The 22828-nt window shown below is 42.5% G+C and overlaps 1 pseudogene; it reads right to left on the bottom strand.

The window, feature by feature from the left end:
- The window catches only part of LOC109871153 (myosin-IIIb-like), a 102171-nt pseudogene that overhangs the window by 56045 nt on the left and 23298 nt on the right, over positions 1-22828 (bottom strand).

Genomic DNA, 22828 nt, shown 5'->3' with positions numbered 1-22828 from the left:
ATCTGGAGAATCAGCATTTGTGGGTTCGATTACAGGCTCAAAACAGCCAGAAACAAATAACTTTTTTAAAATGTATTTTTTATTTCACCTTTATTTAACCAGGTAGACCAGTCGAGAACAAGTTCTCATTTACAACTGCGACCTGGCCAAGATAAATCAAAGCAGTACGACAAAAACAACAACACAGAGTACTCACACGGGATAAACAAACGTACAGTCAATAACACAATAGAAAAATCTATATACAGTATGTGCAAATGTAGTAAGATTAGGGAGGTGAGGCAATAAATAGGCCATAGTGGTGAAATAATTACAATTTAGCATTGACACTGGAGTGATAGATGTGCAGATGATGAGGTGTGAGTAGAGGTACTGGGGTGCAAAAGAGCAAAAATAAATAACAATATGGGGATGTTGGGGGGGCTATTTACAGATGGGCTGTGTACAGGTGCAGTGATCGGTGAGCTGCTCTGACAGCTGATACTTAAAGTTAGTGAGGGAGATATAAGTCCCCAGCTTAAGTGATTTTGCAATTCATTCCAGTCACTGGCAGCAGAGAACTGGAAGGAAAGGCGGCCAAAGAGGAGTTGGCTTTGGGGATGACCAGTGAAATATACCTGCTGGAGCACGTGCTACGGGTCGGTATTGCTATGGTGACCAGTGAGTTGAGATATGTCGGGGCTTTACGTAGCAAAGACTTATAGATGACCTAGAGCCAGTGGGTTTGACGAATATGTAGCGAGGGCCAGCCAACGAGTGCACACAGGTCACAGTGGTGAGTAGTATATGGGGCTTTGGTGACAAAACAGATGGCACTGTGATAGACTGCATCCAGTTTGCTGAGTAGAGTGTTGGAGGTTATTTTGTAAATGACATCGCCGAAGTCAAGGATCGGTAGGATAGTCAGTTTTACGAGGGTATGTTTAGCAGCATGAGCGAAGGAGGCCCTGTTGCGAAATAGGAAGCCGATTCTAGATTTAATTTTGGATTGGAGATGCTTAATGTGAGTCTGGAAGGAGAGTTTACAGTCTAACCAGACACCTAGGTATTTGTAGTTGTCCACATATTCTAAGTCAGAACCGTCCAGAGTAGTGATGCTAGTCGGGCGGGCGGGTGCGAGCAGCGATCGGTTGAAGATCATGCATTTAGTTTTACTATTTAAGAGCAGTTGGAGGCCACAGAAGGAGTGTTGTATATCATTGAATCGTCTGGCGGTTTGTTAACACAATGTCCAAAGAAGGGCCAGAAGTATACAGATTGGTGTCGTCTCCGTAGAGGTGGATCAGAGAATCACCAGCAGCAAGAGCAACATCATTGATAAATACAGAGAAAAGAGTCGGCCCGAGAATTTCTTCTGAAACTCATCAGTCTATTCGTGTTCTGAGAAATGAAGGCTATTCCATGCGAGAAATTGCCAAGAAACTGGAGATCTCGTACAGCGCTGTGTACTACTCCCTTCACAGAACAGAGCAAACTGTCTCTAACCAGAATAGAAAGAGGAGCAGAAGGCCCCGGTGCACAACTGAGCAAGAGGACAAGTACATTAGAGTGTCTAGTTTGAGAAACAGACGCCTCACAAGTCGTCAACTGGCAGCTTCATTAAATAGTACCCGCAAAACACCAGTCTCAACGTCAACAGTGAAGAGGCGACTCCGGGATGCTGGCCTTCAAGGCAGAGTTGCAAAGAAAAAGCCATATCTCAGACTGGCCAATAAAAATAAAAGATTAAGATGAGCAAAAGAACACAGACACTGGACAGAGGAAGATTGGGCAAAAAAGTGTTTTGGACAGAAGAATCTAAGTTTGAGGTGTTCGGATCACAAAGAAGAATATTTGTGAGAAGCAGATAAAATGAAGATGCCGGAGGAGTGCTTGACACCATCTGTCAAGCATGGTGGAGGCAATGTGATGGTCTGGGGGTGCTTTGGTGATGGTAAAGTGAGACATTTGTACAGGGTAAAAGGGATCTTGAAGAAGGAAGGCTATTCACTCCATTTTGCAACACCATGCCATACCATGTGGACGACGCTTAATTGGAGCCAATTTCCTCCTACAACAGGATAATGACCCAAAGCACAGCTCCAAACTATGTAAGAACTATTTAGGGAAGAAGCAGTCAGCTGGTATTCTGTCTATAATGGAGTGACCAGCACAGTCACCGGATCTCAAACCTATTGAGCTGTTGTGGGAGCAGCTTGACCGTATGGTACGTAAGAAGTGCCCATCAAGCCAATCCAATTTGTGGGAGGTGCTTCAGGAAGCATAGGGTGAAATCTCTTCAGATTACCTCAACAAATTGACAACTAGAATGCCAAAAGGTCTGCAAGGCTGTAATTGCTGCAAGGATTCTTTAAAAAAAAAAAAGTTTGAAGGACACAATTATTATTTAAATTAAAAATCATTATTTATAACCTTGTCAACGTCTTGACTATATTTCCTGAAAAACAAGGACATTTCTAAGTGACCCCAAACTTTTGAACGGTAGTGTACATATACCGTCCTCTAGTCCAACAACAATGAAGTCAACATACAGTATCCAATCTTACCTCATCTAAAACCTCCAGGTTCACCAGATCATCATCAGGACTGCTCTCTATTATGACTGTTTAAGGAGTATTGATTATTTTATGTCTGTCGGAGAAAAGGACAAAATATTGGTGAAGAAAGCATTATAGTGACTAAAGAGTACAGCTAAATGACTAATAATCTGTCTGGATAGTCTGGATATAAAACCCATTCATTTAGATGGGTAGTTGGTGGCCCATAAGGGTGTTCCCCAGGGAGAACTCCACCATTATTACAGGCTGTGATTGCACTTTATCTCTGTTTGACCTTTCACTCTACAATGGGGCCTGCTGGCAAGAGGTCAGCACAGAGGCAGCTGGCGCATTGGGATAATTGGAGGGATGTGTGTGTGTGTGTGTGTGTGTGTGTGTGTGTGTGTGTGTGTGTGTGTGTGTGTGTGTGTAAATAGACATGTAATCGAGATTCGCTAGGTTAATCAGCACTTTTGACAAAAACAACAAGCTCTAAAATAAAACTGTTATCACCACTAAAATATTGCACCCAGAAATTCCAGTCAAGTTCAGATACTAAACCTAAAATGAACAATGAAATGGGCAAGATCTCATTCACAAAGTGCAGTGTTTCCCCTATATGCATTTAGTGGCCACCACTGCAAAATGATAACCAAAAATATATAAAAGCATATCTATTTTTTGTTGTTGTTCAGGATTGTAAAATGTTTCATTGTGAACTTAAACGGCTGAAACCAGATAGAAAGTATGCAGAAAATATAATGGAGGAATATATTTTTTAATAACATAATCTTTGAGATCTAACAATCAGCAAAATAAAAAAGACAGTCCGGGACAATCTAAAATACTAAAAATGCCATGGCATGGGCCCAAACATGTGTAGAATTGCAGAAAACTCATATGTTTAATAACAGCACCAGCAGTAAGATACTCTACTGGACAGTATGTGGTGGTTGGATGTAAGTCAGACTTATAGAATAGGCACACGTGTGATTAGTTCTAGCCTACGAACCCCAGTCAGTCTGTGTCCTAAAATAAACTTGATAAGCAGTCAACAGAATAATTTCCCAATCACAATCAACTGTTCTTGAATAAAAGCTCACCGTAGGCCCGATATAAATCATTGCATAATTCTAAATTCAGTGATAATGCAAGGTTGAACAGTTAGTATTTTCTACAAGTAAATCAATATGAGACTGAAGTGTTTTATTCCATGGATAATTGGTTTAATCATATGGGTGGAGGAGTGCTCTGTACTAAATGTTCGTCGTCGTCACACTGTTAAAAACGATCCATTGGGAGAAAACCGCTTTTATTAATCTAACTTTGAGTCAGCACAATCACTCCTATCAAATTAGTTTCACTCCCCTAGCTTCTCTTTAATCACATACTTCTCATTACTTTGACTACACATCATATCTGTTACACTGGTTTGAAGGGACAGTGAAAGGAAATAAAACTCTGCCACCCACTGGTGAGAATACACATATCAGCTCATCAATTCATTAATGAGTTCTGCAGTGGGGATTCTTTTAGATTATTTCATTTTTTCATTTAGCAGATGCTCTAATCCAGAGCGATTTACAGAAGAAATTAGGTTTAAGTGCCTTGCTCAAGGACACATCGGCAGATTTTTCACCTAGTCGCCTCGGGATTTTTTCAGCTGAAAATGTTAGGAATTCTTTGAGGTGACAATTCACTTACTTGGTCTTAAGTTTGGAGCCCAGGTCTTGTTGCTTGCAGATGAGTGTGGACAGCTGTTGACCGAGAGCCTTTGCCATGGGCCTGTTTAATGAATGGGTGTTCCAGAAGGCGGGTCACAGACGGACGAGTCTCAAAATATTTTAACCGACACCTGTGTAGCGACAGAATGCAATTACAACATCACAATACATCATAAAGGAGATCGAAAACCAACCCTGGTACAACCTTTTCCTTGGTTTAAAACAAAACCTCTGATAACTATTTCACCTGGTGGATCTTTACATTTGAGGCGACGTCAACACATGTACAAAAACTAAATAAACAAAGAGTACGGTGACCTGAACATCTTACAGAGCTGATTTCTCTGGATTATCTGACAAGGGTGCTTCTATGGAGCTTCTCATCAGTGCTTCTGTGTCTGAACACTGTCCCCTCTGTGAGCATGGTCTGGTCATCACCATGGCCCCCCAGTGCAAACAGCTCTGTTTTTGGCACAGCCATGGATGACCTCTATCTGCTATGTGCCGTGTTTAATTAGAGCCCACCCTTTGTCATGGTGGTCATGTATATCACTATACTACTGCCTTCACATATATGATGTACGATATAAATATTTTCAATCCAGAGGCAATATAATGTTGTTCAAATTATATACATTTTTTTTACACTGGTAAAAAGTCCATGGACATGGTGTGATACCGTTTCAAATGGCGAGGGTATTTAATCCTGCTGCCAAGTACTTTCTTTTGAAATTAGTTTTTTTTTATATCCCGCTTTCATTCTGAAAAGATGTTTACCTATAGCCATCATACAGTATAAATCCCTTCCCTTCAAAACATCCATCATTCTTTAATTCAGCTAAACACTTAAAACGCCTGAATATATTTTATAGTACTGCGACACAACTCTGCAGGCAGACAGCAAAGAGATAAGAGAACAATACCAATCTGACTCCTGCTACCTAATCTGGGCTGCAACTCTGCTTCCGCTTTCTTCCTCTTTCTATCAGTTTTCTATCAGTCTGCTCTGGAAATTCATTCCTCGAATTCATTAGTGTCAGGACATTAAGCAGAGGTTGCAGCCATTAGCCGAGATGCGCAGCCGGGATGCTAAACATCAGGTCACTTTGTTTCAAAAGACGGCTCCTTTGGCTGCACGGGGACAGACACTGATGATGCATTTATTATCCAGAACAGCGATAGTAGACACACACACACACACACCCTGGTGTATATAGCCAAGTTATCGTTACTCATTATGTATTTATTATTAGCTTTCTATTATTTCTCTATGTTCTGTCTCTCTGCATTGATGGGAAGGACCCGTAAGTAAGCATTTCACTGTTAGTCTACACCTGTTGTTTACCATGTATGTGGCACATCAAATTTGATTTGGTCCTGCTGAGAGCAGGAGAGTCCTCACAAACATTGTGCCAGGCCTGATAACATTGTCCACCCTCCACACATTGTAGCCTGGTGGGCTTTGTTTGAGGAGATTATTTCTGATCTGATATCACAGAATCCATTACCTCATGCTACTGAGAGAGAGCACGATTGAAAAAAAACACCCAATAAAATGCATTGCATCTGAATATGTAAAGTTAAATAAAAATGTGAGGGGTTAAAAAAAAAAACATTACAGAAAGATGTTTTATAAACATTATATTGTAAGAATCAAGTAATGGTTGCATGAGTTGTGTTCTCTCGGAACGAGAGAGAATAATTCGAGCTTTTTAAGAGAATCAATAAAGATGCCAGCATTCCCAATAAATGACACAAATGGCATAGAAACCCACTACTATAGGGTTCCTATAACACAACAGCCCCATCCATTTGTTCCTGTTCACGTGGGCCTTGTACCGTCTCTTTCAGCTCTCCAGCTACACCAAATTAATAAATAACGAGGCACACAAAAGGTGCTTGGTATAACATCATTAAAACAGTGTTCAATATGCATTATGAAACAAAATGTCTGTATGATAGGCCTTTAGATAGATGGGTTCAAGCAAAGGTTTACCAGCATTTTAAGGCAGTAGTGTAGCACCAACTATAGATTGGACTCAGCTACAGCTTCTATTCCAACTCTGACAGACCTGGTGCTCTGAGGAATGCATGACTAACACAAATAAATGAGTCTGTTACCACTAATGGTTATGGGTTCACAGCTGTACTGTTTGATGTTTTCATTATTAATAATGAATGAATAACCACTGCCTTTCAATCTTTTCCACCAATAACAACACAGAAGGAAGACAAAAATCCCCACCCATAAGTAACCCCTGAAGAAATTGAATTCTCCCTCTCATTTACGCCTCACTCGCTGCTCCAATTTGCACTGCATGCTAGATATTGAGGTTGTTTATTCAGCGAGACTATTATGGGCCAATGTTGACATTATTTGTTTTTCACACTGGAGGGACTGATTACTTATCTCGTCCTAAAGATAAAACTGATAATTCAGTAGAATTCGTTTTTCCTCTGCGACAGATTTATGGAAATGAAAAGTGATGAAATATGAGTAAGATAAAAGGGTTGATACAATCTAGCTTAAAAAAAATATCAATTTCAAGTCCTTCCATTTCCAGTGATCAAAGGATGCCCAGAACCAAATGTGTAACCAGTGCATTCTGCTCCTTTGGTCAAATGGGAAAAGATTGAAGTCTCGCCATTGAAACCAATTACATTTTTAAAAGTCAGATGTACATGTGTACTCTATTTTTGCATTGTAATAGGCTTGTGTTGGTTAGAAGGTAACACATTCATATATGTTGTTGTCGTCGCCATTAACTAACTGCATTGGGGCCAGTTGGTTAGAAAGTAACAATTCATATATGTTGTTGTCAAACGCCATTAACTAGCTGCATTGGGGCCAGTTGGTTAGAAAGTAACAATTCATATATGTTGTTGTCGTCGCCATTAACTAACTGCATTGGGGCCAGTTGGTTAGAAAGTAACAATTCATATATGTTGTTGTCGTCGCCATTAACTAACTGCATTGGGGCCAGTTGGTTGCTTCAATGAGTAAATAAAGACAAATAAACATGCACAATAAAATAAAACAAGCGATCTAAATAAAAGCTGCCAGTAGTAAGGTATATTCTCCAACTGGAATATTTGCCCACTATCGGGCCCAGCATCCTCATTACTGTGTAAGAATAGAGGAACACTATTTACCAGGAAGCACTCGGCTATGAAGGATACTCACCAGGCAATGAAGTGACTGAAGCTTCTGCGCCACTCCTCTCGATTGCGTAATGTAGGGGAAGGGTTTCTGAAACAAACGCACACAACACAAAAATCATCATTCCTGGATATGAAGATATTTTTTTAAATATTGAACTAGAAATGTTTAAATTATTGATGTTGTTGTCATTGGCATAAACACGATCATTCTCATGAGACTGGAGCAGCAGCATGGTATAATCTTGAGTGCTGATTATAGTCATAGGACCTGAGAGTTACACAATTTGGAGTACAGGCCGGTGGAGAGCCATCCAAGCCAGGGCCATGCCAGGCAGCAAGAGAAAAGTGACAAATGATAACAGCTCCTTAACTGTCTGGTAGGAAGCATCTGCCAGCGGGAGCCAAAATTATGGGACCCGGCAATACCTCTGTCAGCAGCATTTAAAGAGACCATCTATAACCTCAAGATGAGTTCAGTGGTTGATACATGTATCAGGAAAGAAGCCAGGGCAGTAAAGAAGGCTCAAATACTGGGCATTATCATGTCTACACTATACACAGCTCACAGCATGCTCACCAAATAAATTAAAGAAATAATGTAATGGGGAAGATAGTGATTTGTTATGTTTACACGCATATTATAATCAACAATATGATTTCGCTCATGAGTGATAATGTAATATTGGATAGGGTGCATTTATACACTTAAAAGGATAATCCACCCCAAACCACTAATTCCTATGATTAATAGTGTTAAATAACACTAACATGTGAAAATAATATTTTCCGGTGAACAAACGTTTCATTTTGTCGTTGGTTGGTAGCAACATGTGAAAATCGTTGTGGAAATCTGTTGCAGCTCAAGTCGACCCTCTCACTGACTTCCAACTTGCTGGTCGTCTCTGTCCAGGGCGTGTGCAGAGTGCGTTGCTATGGCAACAGTTGCCCTTTCGCACGTTTCCAACAGACTTGCAAGGAGCGTTTGGTACACTGTTTAGAATGAGCACTTCTAAGTGAAATGTATACTTTGTCATGATGATAGAAATAGACGAATGTGTTCTAGACAGGTATGCCCATACCATCTATTGGCTGATTTGGTGTGCAGGTAATTGATTTTTGAAAAATTATGAAATGTGATGATGTTTTATCCCCCATCTCGTGTGACGAGAACCATGTAGCTATAACGAGTTCCTACACGATTTCCTGATTTCACAGAAGGACCACTTAGAAGTTAAGTCATGGGGAAATGTTTTGTTTTACCCACCGATAGAACATAGGCTTTCACAAAATTGACAGGAGTTTCATGATTTGTATTTTTGGGGGGTGGATTACAGAAATCAAATCAAATGTATTTGTCACATACACATGGTTAGCAGATGTTAATGCGAGTGTAGCGAAATGCTTGTGCGTCTAGTTCCGACAATGCAGTAATAACCAATGAGTAATCTAACCTAACAATTCCAAAACTACTACCTTATACACACACACAAGTGTAAAGGGATAAAGAATATGTACATAAAGAAATATGAATGAGTGATGGTACAGAACGGCATAGGCAAGATGCAGTAGATGGTATCGAGTACAGTATATGCATATGAGATGAGTAATGTAGGGTATGTAAACAAAGTGGCATAGTTTAAAGTGGCTAGTGATACATGTATTACATAAAGATGCAGTAGATGATAGGGTACAGTATATACATATGAGATGAGTAATGTAGGGTATATAAACATTATATTAAGTAGCATTGTTTAAAGTGGCTAGTGATATATTTTACATCAATTTCCATCAATTCCAATTATTAAAGTGGCTGGAGTTGAGTCAGTGTGTTGGCAGCAGCCACTCAATGTTAGTGGTGGCTGTTTAACAGTCTGATGCCCTTAGATTGAAAAACAGCTTCTGTCTCTCGGTCCCTGCTTTGATGCACCTGTACTGACCTTGCCTTCTAGATGATAGCGGGGTGAACAGGCAGTGGCTCAGGTGGTTGTTGTCCTTGATGATCTTTATGGCCTTCCTGTGACATCGGGTGGTGTAGGTGTCCTGGAGGGCAGGTAGTTTGCCCCCGGTGATGCGTTGTGCAGACCTTACTACCCTCTGGAGAGCCTTATGGTTGTGGGCGGAGCAGTTGCCGTACCAGGTGGTGATACAGCCCGACAGGATGCTCTCGATTGTGCATCTGTAGAAGTTTGTGAGTGCTTTTGGCGACAAGCCGAATTTCTTCAGCCTCCTGAGATTGAAGAGGTGCTCCTGCGCCTTCTTCACGACGCTGTCTGTGTGGGTGGACCAATTCAGTTTGTCCGTGATGTGTACGCCGAGGAACTTAAAGCTTACTACCCTCTCCACTACTGTCCCGTCGATGTGGATAGGGGGGTGCTCCCTCTGCTGTTTCCTGAAGTCCAAAATCATCTCCTTCGTTTTGTTGACATTGAGTGAGAGGTTATTTTCCTGACACCACACTCCGAGGGCCCTCACCTCCTCCCTGTAGGCCATCTCGTCGTTGTTGGTAATCAAGCCTACCACTGTAGTGTCGTCCGCAAACTTGATGATTGAGTTGGAGGCGTGCATGGCCACGCAGTCATGGGTGAACAGGGAGTACAGGAGAGGGCTCAGAACGCACCCTTGTGGGGCCCCAGTGTTGAGGATCAGCGGGGTGGAGATGTTGTTACCTACCCTCACCACCTGGGGGCGGCCCGTCAGGAAGTCCAGTACCCAGTTGCACAGGGCGGGGTCAAGACCCAGGGTCTCGAGCTTGATGACGAGTTTGGAGGGTACTATGGTGTTAAATGCTGAGCTGTAGTCGATGAACAGCATTCTCACATAGGTATATCTCTTGTCCAGATGGGTTAGGGCAGTGTGCAGTGTGGTTGAGATTGCATCGTCTGTGGACCTATTTGGGCGGTAAGCAAATTGGAGTGGGTCTAGGGTGTCAGGTAGGGTGGAGGTGATATGGTCCTTGACTAGTCTCTCAAAGCACGTCATGATGACGGAAGTGAGTGCCACGGGGCGGTAGTCGTTTAGCTCAGTTACCTTAGCTTTCTTGGGAACAGGGACAATGGTGGCCCTCTTTAAGCATGTGGGAACAGCAGACTGGGATAAGGATTGGTTGAATATGTCTGTAAACACACCAGCCAGCTGGTCTGCGCATGCTCTGAGGACGCGGCTGGGGATGCCGTCTGGGCCTGCAGCCTTGCGAGGGTTAACACGTTTAAATGTTTTCCTCACGTCGGCTGCAGTGAAGGAGAGTCCGCAGGTTTTGGTTCCCTTTAAGCTATCAAACTTAATCTTCAATGTATCATTGACTAATTTATTAAATGGAGACAGCGACTCAGAATGAAAAGCTATGTACATTTAAGCCATGAAAAAACAACCAAGAACAAATGGTTCTAATTTCTTTGACAAGAAAACATCATCAAGAACAAAGCTATAGGCTACACATAAACGAGAGCCTATTAAACATCTTTATTTTTCAGAGAAAATGTGTCATTCTTTCCAGCACTAAGTCGCTCGGGTCTGTGATAGAGATTCAGACAGACAGTCCTTTCTGAAGTGCAGATCAAAGCCTACTAACTGACTGCTTCAATACAAACTATAATATGAGCCTGCAGCTATGCTCTTGCCTTGATGTTGTACTGCTGCACTGCTTATATATTACAAAGTCAATACACCAGCACATTGGTGATAACACTGTCAAGTACCCTCATTGTGCTTAGCAAATTCAGGCATCTTTTTTTCTTCCAGTATTTGTGGGAGCACCGACTCATATTGTAAACACAATTGGCTTATTTAAATCTTAGGCCTGGGCACTCCTCCTGTCAAATGTGTGTCACAGTGGATTGAGGCAAAAATCAGTGGTTGTCAGCACCACTTTTAAAGCATTAAGTCTGCTACTAAGCTCAGAAGAAAGACAAAAAAGAATAGAGGAACATAGGGGTATGATACTTTGTATGCAGAGCTCATAATTCTTCCCATTTTCCTAATAGACATGAAAAAAAAACTGTTGGAAAATGTACATGAATCCTGACAGCCAAAGTCATACAATAGATAGAGCTATAGAATATAGGAATACACAGTTCATCATTAAACTGTGGAAAAGTAAAGACACTGGCATCCTTTGAACTTCGAGGGGTAACAACATGAAAACAAAGCGAGCCTGATGGCCTTGAAAAGGGGCAAAGTGCAGCAGTATGGGAAGACATAATAAAGACTTCGTCTGTGAGCCACCTGCTCAAACTCCAGCTCATCTATCATCTGAGAGAGCCAACAGTTCTGTTGAGCACACATGAGTGAACAAGGAGAAGTGCTGCAACATTTTTCTCTGCTGTCTTCAGGCTCGCCACCAACACAGGGTATTGTAGGATGGACTGGGAGGGAGTATCACAGTGTGCCTGCATAGAATAACTGCATTATAGAAAGATAGATGCATAATGTTCTAAACACGGACTGTTCTGCTCATGATTGACTGTCACACAACCAATATCCTTCTCCTCATAGGTTGAAACTGCCAAAATAGCAGATGTGCATTCGGTCTTAAAAGCTATATGATGAAGGAAAGTAGTTTCTCCATGTATGGTTACGTTACAGCCTTACTCTAAAATTGATTAAATTGTTTTTCCCCCTCATCAATCTACACACAATACCCCATAATGACAAAGCAAAAACAGGTTTTTATACATTTTTGCTAATTTATATAAAAAAACTGAAATGTTACATTCACATAAGTATTCAGACACTTTACGCAGTACTTTGTTGAAGCACCTTTGGTAATTGATTACAGCATCGAGTCTTCTTGGGTATGTTGCTACAAGCTTGGTACACCTGTATTTGGGGAGCGTCTCCCATTCTCTGCAGATCCTCTCAAGCTCTGTAAAGGTTGGATGGGGAGTGTTGCTGCACAGCTATTTTCAGGACTCTCCAGAGATGTTCAATCGGTTTCAAGTCCGGGCTCTGGCTGGGCCACTCAACGACATTCAGAGACTTGTCCCGTAGCCACTCCTGCATTGTCTTGGCTGTGTGCTTAGGGTCGTTGTCCTGTTGGAAGGTGAACCTTCGCCCCAGTCTGTGGTCCTGAGCACTCTGGAGCAGATTGTCATCATGGATCTCTCTGTACTTTGCTCCCTTCATCTTTGCCTCGATCTTGACTAGTCTCCCAGTCCCTGCCGCTGAAAAACATCCTCACAGCATGATGCTTCACCGTAGGGATGGTGCCAGGTTTCCTCCAGATGTGACGTTTGGCATTCAGGCCAAATAGTTCAATCTTGGTTTCATCAGACCAGAGAATCTTGTTACTCATGGTCTTGGAGTCTTTATGTGCCTTTTGGCAAACTCCAAGCGGGCTGTCGTGTGCCTTTTACTGAGGAGCCAAGATAAAGCAAAGCAGTTCGACAGATAAAACGACACAGAGTTACACATGGAGGAAAAACAAACATACAGTCAATAATGCAGTATAAACAAGTCTATATACAATGTGAGCAAATGAGGTGAGAAGGGAGGTAAAGGCAAAAAAGGCCATGATGGCAAAGTAAATACAATATAGCAAGTAAAATACTGGAATGGTAGTTTTGCAATGGAAGAATGTGCAAAGTAGAAATAAAAAATAATGGGGTGCAAAGGAGCAAAATAAATAAATAAATAAAAATTAAATACAGTTGGGAAAGAGGTAGTTGTTTGGGCTAAATTATAGGTGGGCTATGTACAGGTGCAGTAATCTGTGAGCTGCTCTGACAGTTGGTGCTTAAAGCTAGTGAGGGAGATAAGTGTTTCCAGTTTCAGAGATTTTTGTAGTTCGTTCCAGTCATTGGCAGCAGAGAACTGGAAGGAGAGGCGGCAAAAGAAAGAATTGGTTTTGGGGGTGACTAGAGAGATATACCTGCTGGAGCGTGTGCTACAGGTGGGAGATGCTATGGTGACCAGCGAGCTGAGATAAGGGGGGACTTTACCTAGCAGGGTCTTGTAGATGACATGGAGCCAGTGGGTTTGGCGACGAGTATGAAGCGAGGGCCAGCCAACGAGAGCGTACAGGTCGCAATGGTGGGTAGTATATGGGGCTTTGGTGATAAAACGGATTGCACTGTGATAGACTGCATCCAATTTGTTGAGTAGGGTATTGGAGGCTATTTTGTAAATGACATCGCCAAAGTCGAGGATTGGTAGGATGGTCAGTTTTACAAGGGTATGTTTGGCAGCATGAGTGAAGGATGCTTTGTTGCGAAATAGGAAGCCAATTCTAGATTTAACTTTGGATTGGAGATGTTTGATATGGGTCTGGAAGGAGAGTTTACAGTCTAACCAGACACCTAAGTATTTGTAGTTGTCCACGTATTCTAAGTCAGAGCCGTCCAGAGTAGTGATGTTGGACAGGCGGGTAGGTGCAGGTAGCGATCGGTTGAAGAGCATGCATTTAGTTTTACTTGTATTTAAGAGCAAATGGAGGCCACGGAAGGAGAGTTGTATGGCATTGAAGCTTGCCTGGAGGGTTGTTAACACAGTGTCCAAAGAAGGGCCGGAAGTATACAGAATGGTGTCGTCTGCGTAGAGGTGGATCAGGGACTCACCAGCAGCAAGAGCGACCTCATTGATGTATACAGAGAAGAGAGTCGGTCCAAGAATTGAACCCTGTGGCACCCCCATAGAGACTGCCAGAGGTCCGGACAGCAGACCCTCCGATTTGACACACTGAACTCTATCAGAGAAGTAGTTGGTGAACCAGGCGAGGCAATCATTTGAGAAACCAAGGCTGTCGAGTCTGCCGATGAGGATATGGTGATTGACAGAGTCGAAAGCCTTGGCCAGATCAATGAATACGGCTGCACAGTAATGTTTCTTATCGATGGCGGTTAAGATATCGTTTAGGACCTTGAGCGTGGCTGAGGTGCACCCATGACCAGCTCTGAAACCGGATTGCATAGCAGAGAAGGTATGGTGAGATTCGAAATGGTCGGTAATCTGTTTGTTGACTTGGCTTTCGAAGACCTTAGAAAGGCACGGTAGGATAGATATAGGTCTGTAGCAGTTTGGGTCAAGAGTGTCCCCCCCTTTGAAGAGGGGGATGACCGCAGCTGCTTTCCAATCTTTGGGAATCTCAGACGACACGAAAGAGAGGTTGAACAGGCTAGTAATAGGGGTGGCAACAATTTCGGCAGATAATTTTAGAAAGAAAGGGTCCAGATTGTCTAGCCCGGCTGATTTGTAGGGGTCCAGATTTTGCAGCTCTTTCAGAACATCAGCTGAATGGATTTGGGAGAAGGAGAAATGGGGAAGGCTTGGGCGAGTTGCTGTTGGGGGTGCAGTGCTGTTGTCCGGGGTAGGAGTAGCCAGGTGGAAAGCATTGCCAGCCGTAGAAAAATGCTTATTGAAATTCTCAATTATGGTGGATTTATCAGTGGTGACAGTGTTTCCTATCTTCAGTGCAGTGGGCAGCTGGGAGGAGGTGTTCTTATTCTCCATGGACTTTACAGTGTCCCAGAACTTTTTTGAGTTAGTGTTGCAGGAAGCAAATTTCTGCTTGAAAAAGCTAGCCTTGGCTTTTCTAACTGCCTGTGTATAATGATTTCTAGCTTCCCTGAACAGCTGCATATCACGGGGGCTGTTCGATGCTAATGCAGAACGCCATAGGATGTTTTTGTGTTGGTTAAGGGCAGTCAGGTCTGGGGAGAACCAAGGGCTATATCTGTTCCTGGTTCTAAATTTCTTGAATGGGGCATGTTTATTTAGGATGGTTAGGAAGGCATTTAAAAAAAATATCCAGGCATCCTCTACTGACGGGACGAGATCAATATCCTTCCAGGATACCCCGGCCAGGTCGATTAGAAAGGCCTGCTCGCAGAAGTGTTTCAGGGAGCGTTTTACAGTGATGAGTGGCGGTCGTTTGACCGCTGACCCATTACGGATGCAGGCAATGAGGCAGTGATCGCTGAGATCTTGGTTGAAGACAGCAGAGGTGTATTTAGAGGGGAAGTTGGTTAGGATGATATCTATGAGGGTGCCCGTGTTTAAGGTTTTGGGGAGGTACCTGGTAGGTTCATTGATAATTTGTGTGAGATTGAGGGCATCAAGTTTAGATTGTAGGATGGCTGGGGTGTTAAGCATGTTCCAGTTTAGGTCGCCTAGCAGCACGAACTCTGAAGATAGATGGGGGGCAATCAGTTCACATATGGTGTCCAGAGCACAGCTGGGGGCAGAGGGTGGTCTATAGCAGGCGGCAACGGTGAGAGACTTGTTTTTAGAGAGGTGGATTTTTAAAAGTAGAAGTTCAAATTGTTTGGGTACAGACCTGGATAGTAGGACAGAACTCTGCAGGCTATCTTTGCAGTAGATTGCAACACCGCCCCCTTTGGCAGTTCTATCTTGTCTGAAAATGTTGTAGTTTGGAATTAAAATGTCAGAATTTTTGGTGGTCTTCCTAAGCCAGGATTCAGACACAGCTAGAACATCCGGGTTGGCAGAGTGTGCTAAAGCAGTGAATAGAACAAACTTAGGGAGGAGGCTTCTAATGTTAACATGCATGAAACCAAGGCTATTACGGTTACAGAAGTCGTCAAAAGAGAGCGCCTGGGGAATAGGAGTGGAGCTAGGCACTGCAGGGCCTGGATTCACCTCTACATCGCCAGAGGAACATAGGAGGAGTAGAATAAGGGTACGGCTAAAAGCTATGAGAATTGGTCGTCTAGAACGTCTGGAACATAGAGTAAAAGGAGGTTTCTGGGGTCGATAAAATAGCATCAAGGTATAATGTACAGACAAATGTATGGTAGGATGTGAATACAGTGGAGGTAAACCTAGGTATTGAGTGATGAAGAGAGATATTGTCTCTAGAAACATCGTTGAAACCAGGAGATGTCATTGCATGTGTGGGTGGTGGAACTAATAGGTTGGATAAGGTATAGTGAGCAGGACTAGAGGATCTACAGTGAAATAAGCCAATAAACACTAACCAGAACAGAAATGGACAAGACATATTGACATTAAGGAGAGGCATGCTTAGTCGAGTGATCAAAAGGGTCCGGTGAGTGGAGAGGTTGGTTGGTGATTTAGACAGCTAGCCAGGGCATCGGTAGCAAGCTAGCATAGGATGGAGGTCTGTTGTTAGCTACCTCTTGCGTTCCGTCAGTAGATTAGTGGGGTTCCGTGTGGTAGAGGGGATTAATCCAAATCACACAACAACAACAAAAATAAAAACAATAGATATAGTTATAGAGGCCCAAGAAGAAAACATAATAATATTAATAATTATTAATTGTCCGATTGTCTATTCAGATAGCAGCCGGTAAGACAGCTAACGGTTAGCAGGCCGCAGATGGGCGTTCAGGTAACGTCGCGACGGAGGAGCCAGCCGAATAACTCCTTCGGGTAGATAACGTCGGCAGTCCAGTTGTGAAGGCCCGGTGGGGCTCCGCGAAGGCAGTAAAACGGGTCCGGATAGGTGACTGCAGCCCAGGTGTGATTGATGGAACTCAGGAGTGATTGACGGAGCTTGCTAGCTCCGGAATAATTGATGTTTGCTCCGGAATCGACGAAGGCCGATAGTCACACGGATAGCAGCTAGCTAGCTGTGAGATCCGGGTATGAATGTCCAGAGAGCAGTCGAAATCCAGGGACATGGAGAGAAAAATTGGTCCGGTATGTTCCGTTCCGAGCCGCGCTGCGCCGTACAGAACTGGCGATAGATTTTCGAGCTAAAGGATAGCTGATGACCACAAACCGTGGTTAGCTGAATACTAACGATTTGCCAGTAAAGGAGCTAACTAGCTTCTGAACTGACATGCACTGTCAACTGTGGGACCTTTAAATAGACAGGTGTGTGCTTTTCCAAATCATGTCCCATCAATTGAATTTACCACAGGCGGACTCCAATCAAGTTGTAGAAACATGTCAAGGATGATCCATGGAGACAGGATTCACCTGAGCTCAATTTCGAGTCTCATAGCAAAGGGTCTGAATACTTATGCAAATAAGGTATTTCAGTTATTTTCTTTTTATACATTTGCTAAAATGTATAGAAACCTATTTTCACTTTGTTATTATGGGGAATTGTGTGTAGATTGCTGAGGATTTATATTTATTTAATCAATTTTAGAATAAGGCTGTAACATAACAAAATGTGGAAAAAGTCAAGTGGTTTGAATACTTTCCGGAGGCACTGCATGTACATGAAGACAGGGTAAAATGACTAGGCATCAGGATGAATAATAATACGAGTAACATAAAGAACAGAGTAGCAGCTGCAAATTATGAGTGTAAAAGTGTGTGTGTATGTACATTATGTACATTGAGTGTACAAAACATTAGGAACACCTACTCTTTCCTTGATGTTAAATCCACTTTTTTTTATTTTTTTATTGAACCTTTATTTAACTAGGCAAGTCAGTTAAGAACAAATTCTTATTTTCAATAACAGCCTACCCCGGCCAAACCCAGTCAACGCTGGGCCAATTATGCGCCGCCCTATGGGACTCCCATATCCCTCAGTGTATATTGTCTAGTGAGTGTTCATAGTAGGGTCAGTGCAGATAGTCCAGGTAACTATTCATTTACTATTTACGAGTCTTATGGCTTGGGGGTAGAAGCTGTCTCAGAGCCTGTTGGACCGAGAGCCGATGCTCCTGTACTGTTTGCCGGACGGTAGCAGAGTGAACAATTTATGGCTTGGGTGGCTGGAGTCTTTGGCAATTTTACAAGCCTTTCTCTGACACCACCTATATAGAGGTCCTGGATGGCTGTGATGTACTGGGCTTTCTGCACCACCCTCTGTAGTGCTTTGCGGTCGAGGGCGGAGCGTTTGCTATACCAAGCGGTGATGCAGCCAGTCAAGATGCTCTCGATGGTGCAGCTGTAGAACTTTTTGAAGATTAAGGGCCCATGCCAAATCTTTTCACCCTCCTTTGAAAAACTATTCCTGATGCTTAAAAGACCTACAGTAGAGAGATACAAACATGGGACGAGTACAGTACAAGATCAGCAACATTCATAGACACTATCAATCTACGATGGATCAGCCAGCTGGCATGTAGTCAATAGTAATTATCTGCCACATACATTCCAAAATGCCCAACATGTGAAACGTCTGTGCCAGAAGCTGTGAGTTAACATTGAAACTAACTTCTCAATCAAAAAGTCTCACTGTTTGTAGAAGAGCAAGAATACATCTTAACCTCAACCCTAATCCCAGCCTTTCATTCAAATCACCAAAATGTTACATGGGCTGAATGCATATGTACACCATAGTTAGGCATGCATACCACTTTCATATGGGTGGCCCAAGCAGCAGGAATCAAAACCACAAACCTTGGCATTCCAAGTACCATGCTCTACTGAATAAGCCACACAGGATTTAGTAAATATCAGTGCAGGTATTCTTTAATGTCAAGATCACAACACAAGAATCACTGTTTACATTCTGCTAAGTATTCTGTTCACATTGAACATTGAACCAAAGCCTGCTTTCTGTGTGGCTGATAGTCAGGTGTCAATTTCATAATCTGAGCCCTGAAAATGGATGAAGAGTATCGGTAAAAGAAAACAGTAAACATTGTATTGATGTCTTTCACCCATGACTGTTCTGCTCTGTAGCTTTTACATCACCTGTGGCTTTTGGCTGGTGTATTACCTCTCACCAGAACACTGCTTGGGATTCCGCTCACTTGCCCTATGATTTCATTTGCCTTTGTTGCCTCTGACAAGCCATCATTTACTCCCATCATCTTCCTCAGTTCTCGTCTCCCTTCCGACAGACACAAAGCCCAGTTATATATATTGCTAATATCCACTGGGATCTGGGTGGATCAACACAGCTTTGGACTTCTTTGCCAATTACCGTTAACCTTCACAACCTTCTCCCTATGACTTTACACAGGACTTTTGTCAGGGTTTGGCTAATACAGCATGGAGAATATTGGCTCAAGCAATTAACCTTCCCACATATTGAATATCTGAGAGCATCGTCTCAAGTATCCATAATTAATTTTGCAGTTAACCGTTTTACAGCTTTACCCTTTTATATGCTCCATTACCCACATTCATAATAACCACGGGCCCCACATATATTACATACTATATAGCAGGCAAAATTACATCCAGCCCATTTTAAAATGGGCATATAATCTGTTTCCGTAGTGGAGGATCTGTGCTTGGCTCTTGGAGGTCTATCTGCAACTGAATGAATCCTGGGCCCGCCTTAGTTTACTGTTACAGATGTAGGATCTTAATTTGATCACCCTGTTGCATCAGACTTTTCCTGCATTGCGGGAAATGTCAAACTTATAGTGTATTTGAGGTTTAAACAGACATCTGAAGTTTGTAATTTCCCTTTTGAAAAATGTATCAACCCCTACAAAAATGTCCATTAATTATAATCCACATAATAATTCACATTTCCTGTTGCTCCTTCTGTAGCAAACTGGCTCTAATTAAGATCCTACATCTGTAATACTGATTTACACTAGTGCTGGAATCAATACAATTCCTTGTATCTGATGCTATCTGTGGACAGGAGGACCAAGCAGCAGGTATAAATGGAGTGGAGGAGCAGAGCAGCTTCCCTGACAGCGATCTGAACTCCTTTCAGCACTTCACACTGGTCGCTGTGAAAGGGATACCATCTGTGCAAGTTCCCACAGCCAATCCACAGCTCTATCACATGGCTTGCAGTAGTCCTGCCTGTGTTCAGCCCCAGTGTCCCGGCCCCCAGAGGCCTGGCTACATTAATGGTGCTGTTGTTTTATCTGCACAGTCCATACCCTCAGGCAACTCCATCTGCTGTACGACATGGAGGAGATGCTGCAGTACACCGAGGGGCATAGACCTCAGCCAGCCAAAACAACCAGAACCCTCTCAGATCTCAACCCAAGGATTACATACTGCCAGCGACATCACAAAACCACAGGAAATAGATGGAGCCAGAAAGAGATGCATCAATTAGATTTAGACAGTGTCACTGAATATGCAGTTATTACCATATTTCATAAACACATCCAATGTGCTTTTCTTAATGCTTATACCAAATGGTGACCATGTTTGGAATGGTATGTCCTCCTCCTAGGAATAATCTTGGGATTTACACAGTAGATTAATATACTGTCCCATTGACTGGACTGTGAAATGGAAATACAGGGACATGTGTAAGGACATACGATCTAATGTCATAAGAAAATCTAGCATGTTTGAGTACAAGTGAGATTTTTATGAAACCTGTTATTCCCAAGGACAATGCTTATCAGGAGAAGCCGCTCTGATTACGGCTTATGAGGTAGTCAATTTAAAGAGCTCCTGAAGCATGTGAAACACTCGTAGGAAACAACACCCCAAATCATTAAATCTACCTCTTTACAATCATTAAGGTCATTTATAGTGTATCATTATCATTTCTGTGCTCATCAATGTGCAGCACGCCGATACACAATTTCGTGACACACGTCTTCTGTTTCGAATAGAATCCACATACGACAGACAATGTCAGGCAACCTCCCCTTATAATTGTGACCGCCGTGCTGCATTGATGGAGAAATATATTTTAACAGAATCATTTCATGGTTCAGTGTGCTCACACTTTGATTTATCCTGGAGCTGCCCAGCCAAAGGTCCCAATTCAAAAGATTTATGGGCCAGGGCCGAGTATCTATTTTTATTTAGAAAAAGAAACCCCAGTCTCAACAACGGTAGGTCGCTGCACACGTGTAACTCTTCGTATTCCAAATCACTCAGAAAGTCAAACTATTTCAGAAAAAAGGTGAATAAAAAGGGGAGAGAAATGTACATGTCCTTTCTTTGTTTATCATGACCTGTAGTGAATGGCATCTATGGGAAATGAACATCCTTAACACAAAATGCAAAAACCTGCTCTGGGACTGTCAATAGCTTCATCTCTTTAAGGTGTTGTCTGCCGTTTTCATCTTTCTACCAAAAACAGGCCAATCACCATTTCAGCACTACACAGAATTTAGGAGCTAACCATTTGTACATCCCACTGAAATGATTCCATCCTATCAACTCAGATGACTGAATGCATGCCCCATCCCAGACCCGGCAGAGTGTTATTCCAGGCTCTGGGATTTGGGAGCGTTCGTTTGACCAGGAGAGCTTTCTCTGCGCCTTTAATTGTTGTGACCTGTTTTACGTTCCCTTGAGTTTGGTGTGATAAACTGCTGTTGTGGCTACCAGAACTCCTGCGACACGACAGACGCATGCTTGTTTCTCATCAGGTTTGGTGGGGTGGAGATAACATTGTGATGGGTGGCTGGTGACAGCCTCATCTCAATGTGAATGGAGCTAATCACCAATGCAAATTGCAATCAAAAGGGCTCATCCTCACCAAAGTGGGAGATAATTGTGCGACTGTGCCGATAGCAAAAGGTCAGTCACTTGTAGTATCAAAGCTTTCAAGTAATTATTCATTAGAAATTGTGTTTACGTTAGAGATTTTCTGATTAAATAACAGTTTTAAGGGTAAGGCCAAATATTGTTCCATTTACTCTTGATTAAGTTTCTGTTCAGTTTATCATTCTGGAATTTTCAATTGAATTTACAATCTAGCGTTTTAGCTTGGAAACACGCATTGAAGCACACTAATTATTTTCCTAATTTAATGCATTTCTACCAGGTCTATCCTGCATTTCATGAGCACACAAAATAACATTAAGAATCTTTACAATTTCTTGGCATATTTGGCATTTTATTATTTTCAGAGAAAGGGCTCTGCGATGATCCACTTCTAAATTCAGTTTGCCATTTTCCTCCAGACAAAAATCAAAGGCTTTTTATGAAAGTATACGCAGCTGTGTGCCTGATCTGTCCCAGCCAGCTGTGTGCAGATGGAGCCCTCTAGTGCCTTACCGTGGGATCTTGAAGAGGGCTTTGATGGGGTGCATCTCTGTCAATTGGGGGTCTCCATCAGCCAGCTCTATGGCTGTGATGCCCAGTGACCACACGTCACAGTGGGCTGCTCACAGGCGATGACCTGGGATGACACAGGCAGGACAAACATGACACAAGCAGGTGTATTAGCAATAGTGAGGTAGTAACTTCATATGGGCACCAAAAGGCTTTCATTGATTCTGAAGCGGAAGTAACATAAAACAACAATGCATAAGAAGATCAAGTCATTTTAAAATGGTCTGTGTTTAAAATACACATTGTAATGTTAATTTAAAAAGGTTACAGTTAAAGTCATTCATCAGGTGAGTACACACTCGTCTATCACTCTCTACAGTCCATATAGCACATTGAATACAACTCAATGGTGTCATCGTGTATGATATTTCTGTGCTAAGTCTTTGTGTTCTCATGCAACCGCAAGTAAAAGGGGTTTAGTGGGTCATGTAAAAAAGGCTAACCTCAGGTGCCATTCAAAAGGGAATGCCAACGAAGGTGTTTCTTCGCAAATGTGCCCTCGTCAGCTGAGCAGAGACACCTGGA

Source organism: Oncorhynchus kisutch, linkage group LG26, assembly GCF_002021735.2.
Source record: "Oncorhynchus kisutch isolate 150728-3 linkage group LG26, Okis_V2, whole genome shotgun sequence".
Lineage (NCBI taxonomy): Eukaryota > Metazoa > Chordata > Actinopteri > Salmoniformes > Salmonidae > Oncorhynchus > Oncorhynchus kisutch.
Note: the sequence above shows the minus strand (reverse complement) of the source record. Positions and strands in the feature narration are given on the sequence as shown.